Source organism: Bufo gargarizans, chromosome 9, assembly GCF_014858855.1.
Source record: "Bufo gargarizans isolate SCDJY-AF-19 chromosome 9, ASM1485885v1, whole genome shotgun sequence".
In the NCBI taxonomy this organism is placed as follows: domain Eukaryota; kingdom Metazoa; phylum Chordata; class Amphibia; order Anura; family Bufonidae; genus Bufo; species Bufo gargarizans.
In genome coordinates, this window is record NC_058088.1 from 82,536,144 (window position 1) to 82,555,549 (window position 19,406).

Here is a 19,406-nt window from a genome sequence, read left to right on the forward strand (position 1 = left end):
AATAAATTGCAGTCTTTGGGCTTGGACTCCCATATTGTTGAATGGATTAGGCAGTGGCTGAGGGACAGACAACAGAGGGTTGTAGTCAAAGGAGTATATTCAGACCATGGTCTTGTTACCAGTGGGGTAACTCAGGGATCTGTTCTGGGACCCATATTGTTTAATATCTTTATCAGCGAAATTGCAGAAGGCCTCGATGGTAAGGTGTGTCTTTTTGCTGATGACACAAAGATTTGCAACAGGGTTGATGTTCCTGGAAGGATACACCAAATGGAAAAGGATTTAGGAAAACTAGAGGAATGGTCAAAAATCTGGCAACTAAAATGTAATGTTGATAAGTGCAAGATAATGCACCTGGGGCGTAAAAACCCAAGAGCAGAATATAAAATCAGTGATACAGTCCTAACCTCAGTATCTGAGGAAAGGGATTTAGGGGGCATTATTTCAGAAGACTTAAAAGTTAGGCAGACAATGTCATAGAGCAGCAGGAAATGCTAGCAGAATGCTTGGGTGTATAGGGAGAGGCATTACCAGTAGAAAGAGGGAGGTGCTCATGCCGCTCTACAGAGCACTAGTAAGACCTCATTTGGAGTATTGTGTGCAGTACTGGAGACCATATCTCCAGAAGGATATTGATACTTTGGAGAGAGTTCAGAGAAGAGCTACTAAACTAGTACATGGATTGCAGGATAACACTTACCAGGAAAGATTAAAGGACCTTAACATGTATAGCTTGGAAGAAAGACGAGACAGAGGGGATATGATAGAAACTTTTAAATACATAAAGGGAATCAACAAAGTAAAAGAGGAGAAAATATTTAAAAGAAAAAAAAATGCTACAAGAGGACATAGTTTTAAATTAGAGGGGCAAAGGTTTAAAAGTAATATCAGTAAGTAATTATTTACTGAGAGAGTAGTGGATGCATGGAATAGCCTTCCTGCAGAAGTGGTAGCTTCAAATACAGTGGAGGAGTTTAAGCATGCATGGGATACCGTAGGCATAAGTAAGGCCATCCTTAATATAAGATAGGGCCAAGGGCTAATCATAGTATTCAGTATATTGGGCAGACTAGATGGGCCAAATGGTTCTTATCTGCCGACACATTCTATGTTTCTATATTGACAACTAAACTAAGAAATACAGGAACACCAAAAATCAGGAGAGCTGTGTTGTCCATGCTCCCCTTCTTTTAGTTAATCAGTAACTCTCATCATCAGAGTGGTTATGGTTAGACTCCCTACCTGAGCTCTATGTCAACCAGGATGACTCAACCTGGTGGTTATAATTTTTTGGACTAAATCTTGTAGAGCTTGACTACGTACATATTTGGATGCCTAAAACTACTCCTGTACGCAGGACTGGCAAACACCTGGAGCACCCACAGTCAGGGGTGCACCATCAATGAGGCAAGATGAGACAATTGTCTCACGCAGTGGCAGGTAGGGACAAGTGGAGGACAGCGGAGGAGCCATGGGCTATGAGCGCTTCCATTGTGGAAGTGCTCATCTCTGCATATTCAACTCCATCACTGTTCTTAGGACAGCAATACAGTTGAATGCTGCGGCGGGGCATGGAAGTGATGTCTCCCTGCCCCACCCTTCCCTTCGATAGGCTTTAGTGCCTGTAGCCTATCAGAGGCTGGTGTGATCATCATAACGCTGCCTTACCCAGGTTGCATACAGCTCACAGAACGAAAGAGGTCTGTGTCCTGCACTGCATCGCTGACAGCAGAATGGAGGTAAGTTTTTGAGTTTATTATTTTTATTGGGCAGCACGCTGTTGGGCCAAAATGATGGTGGGGGGGGGGGGGAATGGTCATTATCATATAACTGGGGGTTCTAAAAAGTTTTTTTTTGTACTAGCAAACCTTATAAGGGGCCATTTTATACTGGCACACATTATAAGTGGGTATTTTTTGTACAAGAATACATTATAGGGGGAAGCACGGTGGCTCAGTGGTTAGCACTGGTGCCTTCCAGCGCTGAGGACCTAGGTTTGAATCCGACAACATCTGAATGGAGTTTGTATGTTCTCCCCTTGTTTGCGTGGGTTTCCTCCACACTCCAAAGACATACTGATAGGGAATTTAGATTGTGAGCTCCACTGGGGAAAGCTGAATGCTAATGTCTGTAAAGCACTGCGGAATATAGCAGCACTACATAAGTGCTTGAAATAAAGAAAAAAATACTGGAGCATTATTGTGGGATTTATGTATTATCGTGAGATCAATGGGCAGACTGTAAATTTGCCCAAGTTCTATTAAAGTGTGTGTGACGGATACCACGCCTCGTGCCCACTTGACGTCAACTACGTCGAACTCTTGGTAGTTGCCAAGATGTGACGTTACGCCCTCCTGGAGGAACCTCTAAGGTCAGCTTGGTACAGTTACACAGACACCTCCTGTCCACGCGGGCACAAAGAGGCAACAAGCTGAGAGAGCCTTTTCACTGCTGCAGTGTAAACAGCGCTGTCTTAGCCCAGGTAATCTGCCACCAGCTTCTCGTTTGATATAAGCCCGGTCAGTTAACGGGATTATATAGGGTGAGAAACCAACTATAGAGCTTATAACTAGGCCGAAACACGGACGTAGGAATTCGTGATCGAGATACAAGACAGCACAAGATTAAATTATATATTTAATCGCCTTAAGGGCACACTAGATAACACAATATACACTAAGAATATATACAGTGGTCTGAGGTCACCATTACAGGTAATATGGTACAAACAGGATTACACAGAGCACAGGTCAGTTACCGGGTAGGTGAATGCTCCTTTGCTGTATTCACATGGAGGGCAGTGATGTCAGCTGGTTTCCAGGTATCTCCTAACACATTTGCACGATGTGACCCCTTTTCAGAAAAAGACACGCCCGCATGCTGGCAAAAGCCTTTTGAACTGTAGCCGTCCCTTACTCTGGGAAGGGTCCACTCCCATCTCTTCTGGGCTGGCAATAAATGACCCACAAAACCCTTTAGGGTTCATAGCTCCAGACCAGAATATCGTAGGGAGGTGGTTCAAGGCCCAATTGAGCCGTCTGGGTTGTGGCTACAACTAGAGTCCAAACATGGTGCTGTTATGTGGTTTCTGTGGGGAGTTATGTATATCTCCCTTCCCTGGCATCCCACCATGAAACTTAGACCATGGGCATGTTCATCGTGGCCACCGGGACACAAATATGTATCTGGTTTGCGCTTGCGATGGCCGGGCGATTCATAAGTCCTTATAAATCGCAGATTCCAGGCTGTCTGCTAGATTTGATTGAACTGGGGAATGGCTTAGACCCCCTGCAGGAAGGTTTTCCCTGCTGTCTGAATGGAGGTGTGAAATTTAACCAAATGTGGCCTGCTAGGAGTTTTCTGCTATCTGGCTGCGGCTTTGAAGCAGGGCCCTCCTGTGGAGTTCACTATCTCTGCTATCTTTCAGAAAATGGTGGGTGTGAGGACATGGCTGACAGTAAATATTAATTCATATTCCTGACACTATGTTAATGATTTCTCTCTCTCTCTATATATATTTAGACGCTTTAGAGATCCCATATGGCAGCTTAAACTGTCACCCTTCCCTTGTCTTATGGATGCACAGGATCCTATCCATAGACAACCAGACCATATCAACTCTTTGTATAATTTCATAAAAAATAAGCATATCTTTTGCCCAAATCCCACTTCTGACACCAAATGTATTATCGTGACTTAATAGACTTAAAAGCTATGTACTCCTTCAGAGGCAATTTTTATGTTACTGGTACTTTCACGTTCACTTTGTGCCAGTCATCTAACAAACCTAATCTCTAAACTACTAGGAGGTCATAAACACTTATTTAAGCCATGTTGTTATCAATAAGATAAGAACTGAGCTATTGAGTGTTTAGGAGGTCATAAAGCAGAGATAAGGAGTCTGTTTGCTCCTGATCTGATGGAAAATCCAATGGGTGCTTCTAGAGCAGGGGTGCACAACGTTTCCTGGTTGGGGGCCACATTGCCAGACTAAACCAATGACGAGGGCCGAAATTAAAATTTAAAGGTGTATTAACAACAAATAATGTACTTATATATTGAACACACATTATATGCCATTAAGGTCTAGTTACACTTCCAGGACTCCCATCTAATGAGAGAAATACATGAAAAATACATATGAGCAGCCACAAGACATAGGCATACATGTCTGTTACCAGATGGTTGGGGGCCGCACAGAATGGTATCAAGGGCCGCATGTGGCCCCCGGGCCGCAGGTTGTGCACCCCTGTTCTAGAGCATATCGGCTCTGTACAGAAAAAAGGAAGCCATATTTTTAATAAAGACCAATTAAAAAAAAATGTTTTTGCTCAAAATAAGTACAATGCAATAATATAAAAAAAGAAATCCCCCAAAGGTGTACATAGCCTTTAACATGACTTAGGTGCATAAAAAGTTTACTAAAAATATAATTAAAGATTAAGTAAAGTAACTTTGGCTGATCCACCACCGCTTCAAAATCTACACCAGCTCCCTTGTTGGCGTAAATTTAGACCATTTTCTACGCCTAAAACAGGTGTAGAAAATGAGTGAGACAGGCATGCTGGCTCTTTCACTTTCCCAGCACACACCACACCCATTCTGTGTGGTACTAGTATTTTCAGGGGGACCGTTTCTTCAGTATAGTATTGGGGAGCACAGTGGGCATAGTATTAGGGGTGGCAGAATGGGGTGTTCAGAAGGTGAGGAGGAAGATAGAAAAGTAGGAAACTAAGATGTCTGTGTGCAAAGCTCTACAGAGACAAGAGATGGCTAAAGGACATTATCATGACTATCTACGCTAAACAAGTAGGGCTGGAGGGTAGGGGTTAGGTAGAGAATTTGGCATGGGAGTGGGGGTGCCATTTCAGTTTTTGCCTTAGGTAGCAGAAAGGCTAGGTGCACCCCTGCCCACAGTATGCTTTCTTAGTTGTTATGAGTTGATATGACTGCTCATAACATAAGCTAAGCACCTTTCATGCTGGAACACACATGGATTACTACATACTGAACAGCATACTTTGTTTGATTTCCTAGAATCCCAGCAAAGCATCAGGGAATACTGTTCCAAAAAAAGGGGCGTAACTATAATGTATAGGGCCTCATAGCAAAATAAGATGGTGCCCCTAATAGCTAGTGTTAGAAAATTAAAACAGCAGCATAAGTAGAACAAATTTAAATTATTGGTATGTATAATAGCACAATATATCTGACCCCCCCCATTGTAGCAAAAAGCCACCATATTGTTATTAGTGATGAGCAGCATAGGCAATATTCATTTTCACGATATGAAGCAAATTTAGCGCCTAATATTCGCCATAAATTTTCAAATTCTAGAATTTGTGATCTCCAGTCATTATTTTCTTGATTGCGAAAATCGACAATGTAATATGCGCGTACTGCTTGCGCCATGCAGGCGTGACTCACTTTTGCTACATTTTTTTAAGCTTCTAGAAGTTTCCTGAGACTGGAGAAAATGCACTGTCTTACATACTTGCAATAATTCAACTTCAATAGCTGATTGTCCACTTGCTGCCTAATATATCGCACCAGTTAACAATTGCTAGTATTATAAGATAATCAATGTTATTCACTTCACCTGTGAGTGGTTTTTATGTTATGGTTGATCAGTGTATGTAACCTAAAGGGTATACTGTGATTTTTTATTTTAGGTTGCAATTGTATTGCAAAGGAAGACTCTGCAGCCTGGCATTGGAGAGATTAGGATTCTGAAGATCAGCAGTGCTCATTATTGCTCATAGTTTTCTAAGCATAGATTCACACAGACTCGGACTGGCCCACAGGGGAGCAGGTGAATCCCCTGGTGGGCCCCTAGTCCTTCACACCTAGCACTAGTAGCACATGGCACAACAGATTGACTCCACTACTTGTAGATAGGCAGCGCTTTTGAACCAATATTCATATAAAAAACTTTGTAGATTATTTAACTACCTAGTCTATTATTATAGATTCAGTGGGTGGTTGAGGTGACAGGTAGGTATAGAAGCAGGCGAGCACCAATGTGTTCCATTGTATGCCGTGTGGACTGGTTGCTAGATATGGGTGGCCATTTGTCGGTGTGGCAGTGCATATCTGCCTTTGTCTTGTGCATACTAGCTGCGTATACTTGTGGTGTCCTATTGTTTTTGTGTGGGCTGGTTGCCATATACTGCTGGATATGTATCTAGGACCATATGTTGGTGTGGCAGTGCATATCCGTCTCTGTGTTGTGCATACTGGCTGTTGGTACTTTGTGGTGTGAAAATGACCATAGTGTATGTCTCTCCTTTATGTTCAGCAAGGCAGGGGTTAATCACCTCTTGCTTGCTGTGCGTTCTGTGTTCCATGTAGAGGTTAATCCCTCTTTCTGTTTGTGAGCGCCTGTGGGTGTTTTAGGCTGATGTGCTCAGATATATGTTCTGTAAGTTCCTGCCTCTTGACTGAGCAACAACAATTGTTCCTGTATCTGAGTCTGTTGTTCTGTTGCTTTTCCAGTCCTTGCCGGTCTATGTGTCCAATATGTGTCCATTCTCATGTCTGACGTGATCTTGCCCATGTCTCTGGTCTGTCTGTGTTCCCTGCTTGTTTGGTCTCAGTTTAGCTCTGTTCATGTGTGGTCTTCCAGTCTAGTGATTCTGCTCTTGTTCCAGTGTGTCTGTTGTGGTGTTCCAGAATAACACCCTTAGGGTTTGGATTAAAAGCATCTGTCATCAGACATACAGTATGTTAGGTCAGCAATAGTATGGGGCAGGTCCAATCAAGACCTCATAGTTATGAGTTTGGGCAACAAAGTCTGATGATATATCTGCTTTAACATTGTGGATTGTTGCTGTGCAGTAGTACATCTACATAATTGGGAGGTGATCATCTCAGAGCTCCTCTTTTTACATTCTCTAACACAGTGTTTCTTTCCATTCCTAAACCAATTGGCTAAATTTAAAGAAAAAACATCACTTTATTCCCAATTCTATGATCACACAGTCAAAGCACCTACTGGAGATATGACATATACCTCACTGACGGACAACTACGACAGGGGGCGAGAAATTAGGCTCTACCAATTTATTCACTAGTGTACCAATGTCTCCAGTGGTTCGCAATTCACCAATACATTTTCAGTCTAGTAGTCATGACGGGGGTATTGGTTATATTTCACTCGCCCCTTTCACCATTACCTGCACTCTCCTATTCAGTCAACCCCCTTACACCAACACACCCAACCAACCCATAAAAGACTCGGACACCTGTTGGAATGTATTGGCCACAGCAGCCGTTTATTAATATAAATACAAACATAACATAAACCGTAAAATTCCCAACAATGACTCATCCTAACGGGGGAGGTCCTTGAAGCCCCAAAACCTCTAGCTGCCGAACCGGGGTGAGCCATTTTGCCTCCAGCCGTTACCCCCAGCTCGGAAGCACCACAGAATGGCCCCCCCTCAATCCACCATAACAGCTCGGCCACCATGGGAGTCCAGCCCCACCGTGGGGCCCTCCCAATGTCCTCCAGTTCCACCATAACCAACTCCAAGGACCCCCCACCACCACTGCCGCTGTGACAAGACCGACCCATTCTGCACATGCACATACCATATCCCCGGCCTTCTGCAGACAAACTTAAGGGAGGGTGGGAGGGATATTTTTCAAGTAACCAAAATGGCTACCGTCTTCTATCCCCCTGCTGTATTTAACCCCTTCGCCCCTCCCCTCTTCCTTAAACCATCCAATCCGGAACCTCCTGCCCCCACCCACCCCTATGCTATGCCAATCCTAGCATTCCCTGGGGCTCCCTAAACCAAACCCCCCGTCATGTGGGCCTTCCCTTAGGGGCCCCCTTCCCCCCCTTTTGAGTCCGGCCATTGCCGTAGGTAGCACTGGTGGCATTTTATGTTGGTGGCAAGTCACCAGGGCTCCAGTGCATTTGCTTAGGATGGTATCTCCACCCTGATGTTAGAGTACATCTACATGACAATCTTTGTCATGTGACCAAAGATCGCAGTGTAGCGGGGCTGGCATAGCAATGAATGGGTTTGCAGCATGACTCGCATGTTTGCTGTGACTGCAACACGAGAATCCCCAAAAATCCAACACTGCTGTCACTGTCAAATCACTGTGTGGACGTGACTTCAATTTAGTTTTCAGTTAGGAACATAACTTGTTTATGTTTAAAATTACAATTCCAATTTATTGAAGTCTGTGAGTATCTTTCTTCATTTTGTAAAAAAATAAATAAAGAAAAAATAAATGAATGAAACATTCCCAATAAATATGTGTATTCACCTTCTAGCTGCTGAAGGTCAAAGAGAAGATTGTTCCTGTAATCAGTACGTGAAGAGAAGTATAAATAATAGGTTGGTACACGGGTGGTTAGAACATGGAGATCTCCTAGCACTGTTACAAGTACAATTTATCATACAGCTAAGAAATAGGACCGATCTGCCTGTGAATAATAAATAGGAATTAAGTCATTATCAAAGAGAGGTAAATGGAAACAATGAGTGTAGGATGAATACCATTCTCTTCAGAACTTGACGAGTTTACTTACAGATCTCTAATTACATACCTATGTGCATACTCTTGTAAATGATGTCAGCCATTATTATATGTAAGAGTTTACAGGTCTTAATTCTTATACTGTAACACAAATGCCCTTGCAGGAACTAAGCTAAGGCTACTTTTACACTTAACTTGTTGTTTTCTAGTATTGAGATCCGGCAGAAGATCTTAATAGCAGAAAAAAATGTTTCTGTTTAGGCCTCATGCATTCTGAATGGAAAGAGATCCGTTCAGGATGCATCAGCTGCATAAAAACGAAAAGAAAAAAACAACAACAACAAATAAAACGGATCCGGCACTGAAAACAATGTAAGGTCTAATGCACACAACATGTTTTTATCATGGTCCACAAAACGGGGTTCCGTTGTTCCGTGATCCGTGTCCATTTTTTTTTCACCATGGGAACGCCTCTATGTTAGAATGTACCATCGGATTTGAGTTATATTGTGAAAACTCAGATCGACAGTATATTCTAACACAGAGGCGTTCCCATAGTGATGGGGACGCTTCAAGATAGAATATACTAAGAACTGTGTACATGACTGCCCCCTGTGTCCTGGCAGCACCCGATCTCTTACAGGGGGCTGTGATCCACACAATTAACCCCTCAGGTGCCGTTATTTGGCTAGTTATTTCCATCAGTTATTGTGTCCTAAAACCAGGTGTGGGTCAAAAACACAAAACAGGGGCAGATCTTTCTATTACCCCTCATTTCTAAGTAGGCATCACTGCTGGTTTTGGCTCAAAATAACTAATGGAAATAACTGCGGCCCCATAGAAATAAATGGCTCTGCAATTCCTATCTGCAAAATGCAGAACGAAATTGCGGACGTCTGAATGGACCCTTACAGAGCATGCCTTGAGGCTGCTGTAAAGCAATTCTTAAAATTCTTTCTAAATGCTGTTAAGAACAGTCCAGGCAATATCGCTGCCCCCATAATCATGTTCAGGAAATAGAATGAAAAATTTGTAATCAGAAAATAAAAACTGATTATATAAAAAGGGATATGTGTTACTATCTGGTTTTACTTTGTGCGGTATGCCAGACCTTACAGGGGAATTATGTGTGAGGTCAATAGGTGGGCCGAGGTAAATACAGTTCTAGTTACTCACGGTTTGTCGTCCCTGGGCAGGCCTGCATAGGTGAAAAGGAGAATGGCACAAAGATTCTCTGGGGCACACTCTGGTGTAAGGGACACTGGCCAGATGGTGGTCCGAGGTCCCCTTGTTGGTCTGTATTAATGTGCCAGTGGCAAGGTCCCTTGTAATCGTGACACCAGTACCTTTTATATGGAGGTATAACCATTTACTAGAGTGTTAATAGAGGAATTGAGTCTGAGGCAAACAGGATGAAACTCCAAATGGCACTTTACTGATGATGACTCTTGATAACAATACATCCATAGGCATTAAACAGTCTCTTGATACAGTCCGGCTAGGGGAAGGCTGTGCTGGTAGGAGCTCCCAGTTCTAGGGATCCCAACCCAGGATCGTGTCTCGGCTGAGACCAAAGATCACCATTCCCAGTCTGAGCCTTCAGCCTCAGCTGGTTGACAAGCAAGCAGCCACCTCCAGAACTCCATTAAGAACCATTCCCTGTGAGCTAACTGTGAGTATTATCCAGAGACCAGGAGAAGCCAAATTCCTCCTCAGCTAGTCAGTCCTATACACAGCAGAAGATAGACAGAGCAGAAGATATAGATTACTGCCATAAATTACAGAGCCGTAAGCAGACGACTAATCCTGCAAGAGAGCTCCAGGCATATGATAGAAGCAGAAGAGATATTGATCCCTGCCATACATTGCCAATACCTGCTGGGACCCAAGACTATTGCTGTATCTCATATGGATTAATGCTGCCTCCAGTAAAGAAAAGTTGAATTATATTCCAAGTCTGGATCTTATTTACTACTACCGAATTCCTCACTTACTCCTACTAGCAACACACTAATTTATTGCAAGTGAGCCAGGATCCAGGAGTCCAGCCATACCAAGGTAGGAGACACCGTTGACACTATTACTACTGCTACACAGAGACATTATACCACTCTGGCATTCCTCACCTGGTACGTGAGTTGCAACACCTTAAAGGGCCCTGAGACTGTAACCTGTGCACGCTGCAATTGGCATCACAAACAAAAACTTTTAACTATCATTTACACCTGACCCAGTCAGTGCATATTATTGCGCCAGTGTGCATTAGTCCCATCAGGTTTACTGCACAAAGACATGACCCACCTGGTAACAAGGGAGTGGGAGCTAGAGCAGACCTACCAACACCTGCTCGGCTCCGTTCATCCCCAACCTACCCAACAAGCAAAGCCAGATCTGCCCCCCCTACAACTGGGAACACTTGGTGGCGATACCCCCTGCTTCCCTATTAACTCCCAAAGTAGGGAACTTCATCGAATGGTTCTGGGAAGACCTCCCGATGGCAGGTAGAGATGGGACCGAAGTCTCTCAGCCAGCGTTACCTGGAGTCCAGACAGTCAGTCTGACTCCCCAGCAGCAGTGTGTTGTAAAGGGAGAAGAAACAACTGGTCTCTCTCCACAGGGGAACAACACCCCTAATTCCGATGGTGCAGATGGGACTGCGGTCTCTGCACCAGGCCTACCAGGATGCTGGACGGCTGGTAGAGATCCCCCACCAACCCCGCAGGAATGCCAGGAGGAGGAGGTAAGCGATTCCTCCTCTCCACAGCCGATCTGCAACAAGGTCCTGGGGGTAGGATTCCCTGACCACATCCCAGCGGAAGAGCTGGCATCTAGGCAGAGCGCAGTCGGCCTCTGCCCTCCCCTATCCTCTTTTCCATAGCCTGACTCCCCACAGACTAGCCTAGCTGATGCGCTGGCACCAGGGCAGGGTATCGCTGATCCCTTCCCACAAAGCAACCTCTACTCCAAGCCAGGGAGCAACACAGAGACTGGGAGTACCAGTTACCAACATAACCTTGGTGGACTCACTGGACAGAGACAGGCTACCAAATTCAACAGGTCCAGTATTTGGTTGTGGGTGGACTGTCAGACTAACTCAGGTACCGACCGGCATGAGGTCAGGTATCTGGTTAGTCTTCCCTGGGAGGGGGAGATGTGTGGCGAAAATAACCTCGCCACTAGGTTTTGGAGGGGCTTGTTTGCCAGCCTCTTGCCTCAGGATTATGACCCATATACTAACTTTGAAGGAGAAGACAGACACAGCCTAAATCTGTGGAACTGTTTTGGGCAGGAAAGCCATGTTGGCGGTCGGTCAAATGTGACTTCCATGGAATTCGTGAACCCTTGCTCGGATCTGGGTGGTTTTTGGATACGTTGTTCACTTAGATCAGAGCTAACCATGGATGTATAAATTATGGGGGTATGTGGGGGTTTGAGGTGTTTTCTGTGTTTTATGTGTGTTTTCTGCCTGTGAGTGATTAAGTTAGCCCATTATTTTTGTTAATTGTATCACAGGCAGAGCCTATTGTGTTTTGGTAATTGTATTTTGTTGATTGTTTCAAAGACAATGCCCATTGTATTTTGTTAATTGCATTGCAGACAGAGGGAAGGGGGTTTTGTGTACAATTGCTAGGAAGGTTTCAATACTGTAAATGAGGTAAGAGCAATAGTAAGGGGGCACACTCAAGAGGGAAACACAATGGTGAATATTAATATACTGCTTTAATTCTTTGAAAACATACCCCTAAAAGTACATAAAAAACACACATACGCCGTGTGATTGGCGTGAACAATACACTCCTGCACAAAAAATGATAATAGAATAAAAACGTGCTAAACAGCATACATCAATACTGTAAATGCATGTGATTGGCTAATATATAAACTGTCACAGTCTTCTACAAGGTCCCCAGGGGGAGTGTCCCTTGCTAGGAGACCTGCATAAAAGGCTGAAAAATAACCCATTAAAGAGTTCCTGTTTTACATTCACCATTGAGCCTCGTCTCATGTGTGTGGGGATTGCTATACGCTGTATACACCCCTGGCTATAACTCCTAGCTCTTGTAAGAGCTGTTCCTGTTCCTTGTTCCTGTGGTGGTATCGGTGTCGACTGGAGTGCTCGGAGTCCTCGGGAAGCACTAGGAGCATCCATCAACGGAGGTAACCAGTCGGGGTGCCAGGAGATCGGTTACATTCCCTTTGCCGCAAAACTGACCTGTGCCCTCTGGGTCAGTACGAATACGTACGAACGTATGTATACATTCCTTTATTGACTAATTGGGGTGTGGCAGGGGAGGAGCCAGGACAGAAGGTAGGATGGGCCAGGGTGGGGTAGTGGGCGGGGTTAGGGGGCCCAATTCAGATTGTTGCTATAGGGCCCAGTGATTTCTATGTATAGCCCTGCTGTTACCTATAGGCTGGGTTCCAAGAACGTCCAGAAGCTTTTGTGCCACTTTAGCCCTGAAGATTGAGCCGGTTCTGATTTTATCTGCAGGGATTGTGGTTTATGCTATTTCTCCTGATCTGGCTCTGAGATGTCCATTTATCAGATTCAGGTAGCTCAGGGTACTTCTGCAGATAATTTTTTTGTCCCAGCGGGGTTTCGGACCCCTTTATTGTCTGATTTTCATGACTCTGTTGAGCAGACATCTGGGTATTGAGGGCACTAGTAGGTTGGTTTTTAGACAATATTGGTAGCCTACTATTTCTAAAGATATTCGGACAAATGTTTCGGTGTGTGAAATTTGTGCGAGGTCCAAGACCCCCAGATCTCATCCTGCTGGAGAGCTGTGTCCGTTGCCTATTCCCAAGAGTCCTTGGTTACACATATCCATGGATTTTTATCACAGATATTTCACTCTTCCAAGGGAAGACCATGATCTGGGTGATGGACAGGTTTTCTAAAATATCTCATTTTGCTCCTTTAGGCCTCATGCACACGACCGTTGTGTGCATCCGCGGCCGTTGTGCCGTTTTCCGTTTTTTTTCACGGACCCATTGACTTTCAATGGGTCAGTGGAAAAATCGGAAAATGCACCGTTTGGCAGCCGCATCCGTGATCCGTGTTTCATGGCCGTGAAAAAAATATGACCTGTCCTATTTTTTTCACGGCCAACGGTTCACGGACCCATTCAAGTCAATGGGTCCGTGAAAAATCACGGATGCACACAAGATTGTCATCCGCGTCCGTGATCTGTGTCCGTGATCCGTGTCCGTTTTTTCCTATCATTTCAATGGCAAACTTGACTTAGATTTTTTTTTTCATTTTTCATGTCCGTGGATCCTCCAAAAAACAAGGAAGACCCACGGACGAAAAAACGGTCACGGATCACGGACCTATGGACCCCGTTTTTGTGGACCTTAAAAAAAACGGCTGTGTGCATGAGGCCTAAAGCAAACTTCCTTCAGCTAAGGAATGATCTTGTTTGTTTTTTTTTTTTTAGATCATATTGTTAAGATCCATGCATTTCTGAAAATATTGTGTCTGACAGAGGAGTTCAATTTCTTGCAAGGTTCTGGAGATCTTTTTGTAATCGTTTGGGTGTCTCTCTCATTTTCGTAAGGGTTTCTCCTGGACAGAAAGGCTGAATCAGAGTCTAGAACTATTTCTGTAATGTTAAGTTGCTGACAACCAAAGTAATTGGGTATCGTATCTGTCATATATTGAATTAACTACCCTTGGTAGTATGGAGAGGAGAGTCATGAAACATTGTACCAAACACACTGCCATGAGTAATGACATTGATAACAAGCTAAACTAGATGGATGTTCATCTTTTTTCAGCCTTACAAACTGTTACTATGTATGGATTTGAATAAAGTCCTGATTTATGGATTCTAAGAGGCTGGACTCTTTTCTAATTTAGTTTTCTGCATTTACAAGTAGAGTCCATGCAGCACAGATCCTGGGAGCACAAGGAAGGGTGATCTTGCTACGAACCTGGTGGTTTGCAGGAGTAAAGGGTTTAGTGTAGCATTCTTAGAGGTCTAGGGCAAGGGTGGATTGGGAACTTAGTGACCCTGGAAATAAACCTAAAAGTGGGCCCAAGCAGTGGCGTTGCGGGCTGCACCGGGTGACACCAGTGACGGGTTGACACCAGCAGGGCCGGCAACTTGCACACTTCTTATTTACGAATCCCAGGCATAATCATCTCAGGAGAGGATGTGTCTGGGATTCGAACCCCCGATCTTCTGTATCTTTGTATTTCAGAAAAGTTTCTGCTGGGATTCAAACCTACGACCTTCTGTATCAGAGGCAAAGCATTTACCCACACAGCCATAAGAGCTGCAATGCTTCTGACTGAAAAAATATGAGACTTCTACTGTTATAGCTGGCTAAGTGTACATCATATATAGAGATATAGCAGAGCTGAGTGTGCTGGGACAGCTGTCATATAGAGATATAGCAGTGCTGGGTGTGTTGGGGCAGCTGTCATGTGTATAGATGTACACTTAGCCAGCTATAACAGTAGAAGTCTCATATTTTTTCAGTCAGAGGCACTGCACCTCTTATGGCTGTGTGGTTAGGTGCTTTGCCTCTGTTAGAGAAGGTCGTGGGTTCGAATCCCAGCAGAAACTTTTCTGAAATACACAAGCACTGGCTCCATATATGGACATACAGGGCGGGACACAGGAAGAGGCTGCATCACATCGCTGACATGGAGGTAAGTAGAAGTGTTTTTTTTAATACCCGACTGTTGCTGCTATGGGGGGAGCGGGAGGCACTTGATACTGGCACATGGGGGAGGGGGGTTGGCACCTGATACTGGCACATGGGGGAGGGGGGTTGGCACCTGATACTGGCACATGGGGGGTTGGCACTATGATACTGGCACATGGGTGTGGGGGGGTTTGGCACTATGATACTGGCACATGGAGGTGGGGGGGTTGGCACTATGATACTGGCACATGGGGGGTTGGCACTTTGATACTGGCACATGGGGGGGAAGGAGAGAGGCACCTGATACTGGTACATGATGGTGGGGTTGGCACCACCTGATGCTGGAACATGGGGGGGAGGGGGGTTGGCACCTGATACTGGCTACTGGCACATGGGGGGGGTTGGCACTATGATACTGGCACATGGGGGGAGGAGAGAGGCACTTGATACTGGCACTTTGGGGGGTGGCACTATGATACTGGGACATGGGGGGGCAGAGAGGCACTTGATACTGGCACATGGGGGGTTTGGCACTTGATACTGGCACATGGGGGGGTTTGGCACTATGATACTGGCACATGGGGGTGGGAAAGAGAGAGGCACTTGATACTGATACTTTTTGGGGGGGGGGGGGGTGGCACTATGATACTGGCACATGGGGGGTGGGAAGGAGAGAGGCACTTGATACTGGCACTTTTTTTGGGGGGGAGATGGCACTATGATACTGGCACATGGGGGGTTTGGCACTTGATACTGGCACATGGGGGGTGGGAAGGAGAGAGGCACTTGATACTGGCGCTTTTTTTTGGGGGGGGGGGAGATGGCACTATGATACTGGCACATGGGGGGGGAAGGAGAGAGGCACCTGATATTGGCACATGGGGGGGGGGGTTGGCACTATGATACTGGCACATGGGGGGGAAGGAGAGAGGCACCTGATACTGGCACATTGGGGGGAGAGAGGCACTTGATACTGGCACTTTTTGGGGGAGGTGGCACTATGACACTGGGACATGGGGGGGAGGAGAGAGGCACTTGATATACCTCTACACTGTGTAGTCTGTTCTATAAGCACCATTGTTTTGTGGCGGCGGACAGTGCCCCTCCCGAGACCAGGCTCTGACTGCTAGGGGGGGTCTGCTGAGCTAACGGTGTGCGACACCATTTTCTACCGCACCGGGTGACACCAGCCCTAGCAACGCCACTGGGCCCAAGTTATAGGTGAGTCTGAAATGTAAGGCAGGGCAACACAAGTAGGCAGGGCCAACACAAGCCACAAGCAGGCAGGACAATAGAAGTAGGTGGGGGCAGGAATACCACAAAATACTGCCCAAGCAAAACCAAATACCACAGTGCAGCACAAAGTACTGCCCTATGGCCATCAGGATGGTGATACAATTAAATTGAGGAGAGACCTGCGGCTGCTGGCCAAGTGCACATGTACCTGGTGCTCCTAGCATTAATTAATGCTGTGAGCATCAGATTGTTATGTGCTGGGCCAGCGCCTGTGAGGAGGGCTCAAGTGGCCCCCTGGGAAATTTCCCTGTATATGGCCAACCCGCCCCTGGTCTAGGGCAATGAAGGAGTTTATGTATTATCCCTGGTGGTCTAAAGCTTAGAGAATTGAAATTTCGATGATACTTTTTGCTTGGTAAACATTCCGTTTCTGTAAAATAATACTGAGAAAGTGTTACATAATAGTAATGGCACACACCATGGGAATATCCTTCCCATTCCCTAATGTAACCCTAGCATTTCAAATGTTAAGCTTTACAGTACATGAGATTGCATTTTTAATACGATAAGAAGCTTTGTCACATTAGTAAAATTCAGTTTGAACAATAGTTCTGATTCATCAGTAATAAACCCTGCTAAATGCTATGTACAGTAGTTATAACATTAGAAACAAGCATCTAGACTCACATTATTTAGCTTTCATCCCAAGTGACCTCTTCTTCAAAGTACACTCAAGCTTTACAGTATTGATTGCACTGTGAAAATACGTTTATTACCTATTTATTGAGCTACATTTCCCTGGCACTTACTTGTTTAAGAAGCTAATGTTCCTTCAAGACGGGAGACATGTTGACAATTACACGGAGAACACAGGCAATCAAGGCTGAAAGCTGTGTAATCTAATTAAATAAGTCATGCATATTCAGGCTGCAGATCATGTGCTCTTTGGACAGGAGTTGCTGATGGCAAAACTACATGTTGAAGCTCTCATTCTATCTTGAGTTCAAATATTATTCATTTACTTTCTGGTGCACGCAGACCTACTGGAAATACAGTAATCCATTTTGTAGAGTCATCAGGTCATTCACTTGTAGATAAGGCATTAGGCTTAAGGGGGTTATCTAATCCCTATAATGACCGTCAGAATGCCCGTGCACCTCCTCTAGAGCATACTTACCTGCGTCCCTCCGGATCCCTGCACATCCTCTGCTGAATCTCCCTGTCATGCGGATCAAAACATCCAGAGATAGGGGAAGCAACCAATAGCAGGCCGTGACGGTGACCAGCCTCCCTAGCATCACCCGCGATGTTAGGGAGGTTGGTCACCGATGCAGCCTACTATTAGCTCCACCCCCCATCGCAGGATGTTTTGATCTGCGCGATCGGGAGATGCAGCAGCGGATGTCTTTGTTTTATCTAGTTGATCTTCTGACTTGCAGTGGTGGTCGTGCTTGCACACTATAGAAAAAAGCTCTAGTCTATGTGTGGTCCCATAGTTCCGGCCACCAGAGAGGCCAGTGCTTTTTCCTATAGTGTGCAAGAACGACCACCACTGATAGACTGCAGGGTGGTTGTAACCATGGAAACATGCAGTGTATAATGTAATAGAATAATAAATCCAGCCAGCAAAGAAACCAATATGGATAATAATAATACATTAGTAAGTGGCTTGTATTAACTTCCTCTACATAATAAATACTATTTGCTGAAGTGTGACAACCCCTATGTAGCCATCTCCTACTCCTTCGGAAGTCATATACTGACCAGCAGCTAGGATCACTTTCTCTGTCTTACTTTGGTCAGGGTTAGAGAAGAAGTTTCTGTCATTTGTCATATGACTAGTTGCTCCACAGTCTGCACACCATGCATGTCTTGATGTACTTGAAATAATAATAAATGCAGCTTCAGTACTTGGAGTGCTGCTTTCTTCAATGACAGCACTTTTAACTCTTTGTTGATCACTCTGCCTGTTTAGCTGATTCATTCTAGTTTTCCATACTCTACAGTCAGCTTTCATATAACCTGTTTTCTTGCACACAAAACACTGACGTGTCTCCTTTAAATGAGCTTTGCTTGTGACTAGATCCTGTGTCTAATAAAAAGTCTACACACCCCTGTTAAAATGTCAGATTTCTGTGCTGTAAAAGAATGAGACAAAGATAAATCATATCATATCAATATTTTAGGTGGGGGTTATAAATATGCTCCCCTATCCTCTTGCTTAGGGTTCTTTTGGTGCGACCCACGTTTAGTTTCTTGCAGGGGCATATTATTACATATATAACCCCCTGACTCCTACATGTGATATGATCTCTTATCTTCTGTATGGCTACCTGTCACGGCCATGCCCATGACCGTGACTCCTGCACCGCATGCGGTTGCCTGCGGTTTTGTATGGGTGTTCAACCACGGGTGAGGGCCGCTGGTGTGTGGCCTCACTTGTGGTTGCCGCGGGCAACTAGTTTTGTATTTAGCAGCAGAGCAGCCTGAGCGTCGCTAGGCAGCTTGCTGTCCTGGCATGCGGTCTCACCTGACTTCCACTATGTTAGGTGTGAGTGTTGTGTTCACTGTGTTGTATGTCTGTGTGCACTCTGTGTAGTATGTGTGGTGTGCACTGACACTCTTCCTGCACTGTGGTTGCCCGTGGCAACGTCTGGCTGTCTTTACATGTGGTGGCAGTGTCCCGGCCTCCGGGCTATCTCCCAGGACACGGTTGCCACCCATGTCATTGCCAGCGGCAACAACCACAGTGTGTTGCTACTGTTGGACACTTTTGATATTTGAGTTTCCCTTCTGTGGTGCTGGAAGGGTTAACTCCCTTCCCAGTGTGTGTGTGATGTCACTGGGTGTGTCCGACTGTGGGGCGTGGCTTCTTGGCCTATATAGCCTGGGTGTTTAGCATGGCTCAGTGGGTTGCTTCAGCCATGCTTGCTGGAGCAGCCTCCTGTGACCTCCATCTTCCTTGCCAGTGAGAGCCACCCCTGTGGTCATAAAGTATTGTTGCTATGTTAAAGTAT

The 19,406-nt window shown here is 45.1% G+C and overlaps 1 long non-coding RNA gene across 1 annotated transcript in view; it reads right to left on the reverse strand.

The window, feature by feature from the left end:
• The window catches only part of LOC122919894, a 44,453-nt gene extending 27,152 nt beyond the window's left edge, over positions 1 to 17,301 (reverse strand). The window contains exon 1 of the long non-coding RNA XR_006386830.1: positions 17,199 to 17,301. This is a non-coding gene — a long non-coding RNA (uncharacterized LOC122919894). The remainder of the gene's footprint in view (positions 1 to 17,198) is intronic.
• Between the last annotated feature and the right edge of the window lie 2,105 nt (positions 17,302 to 19,406).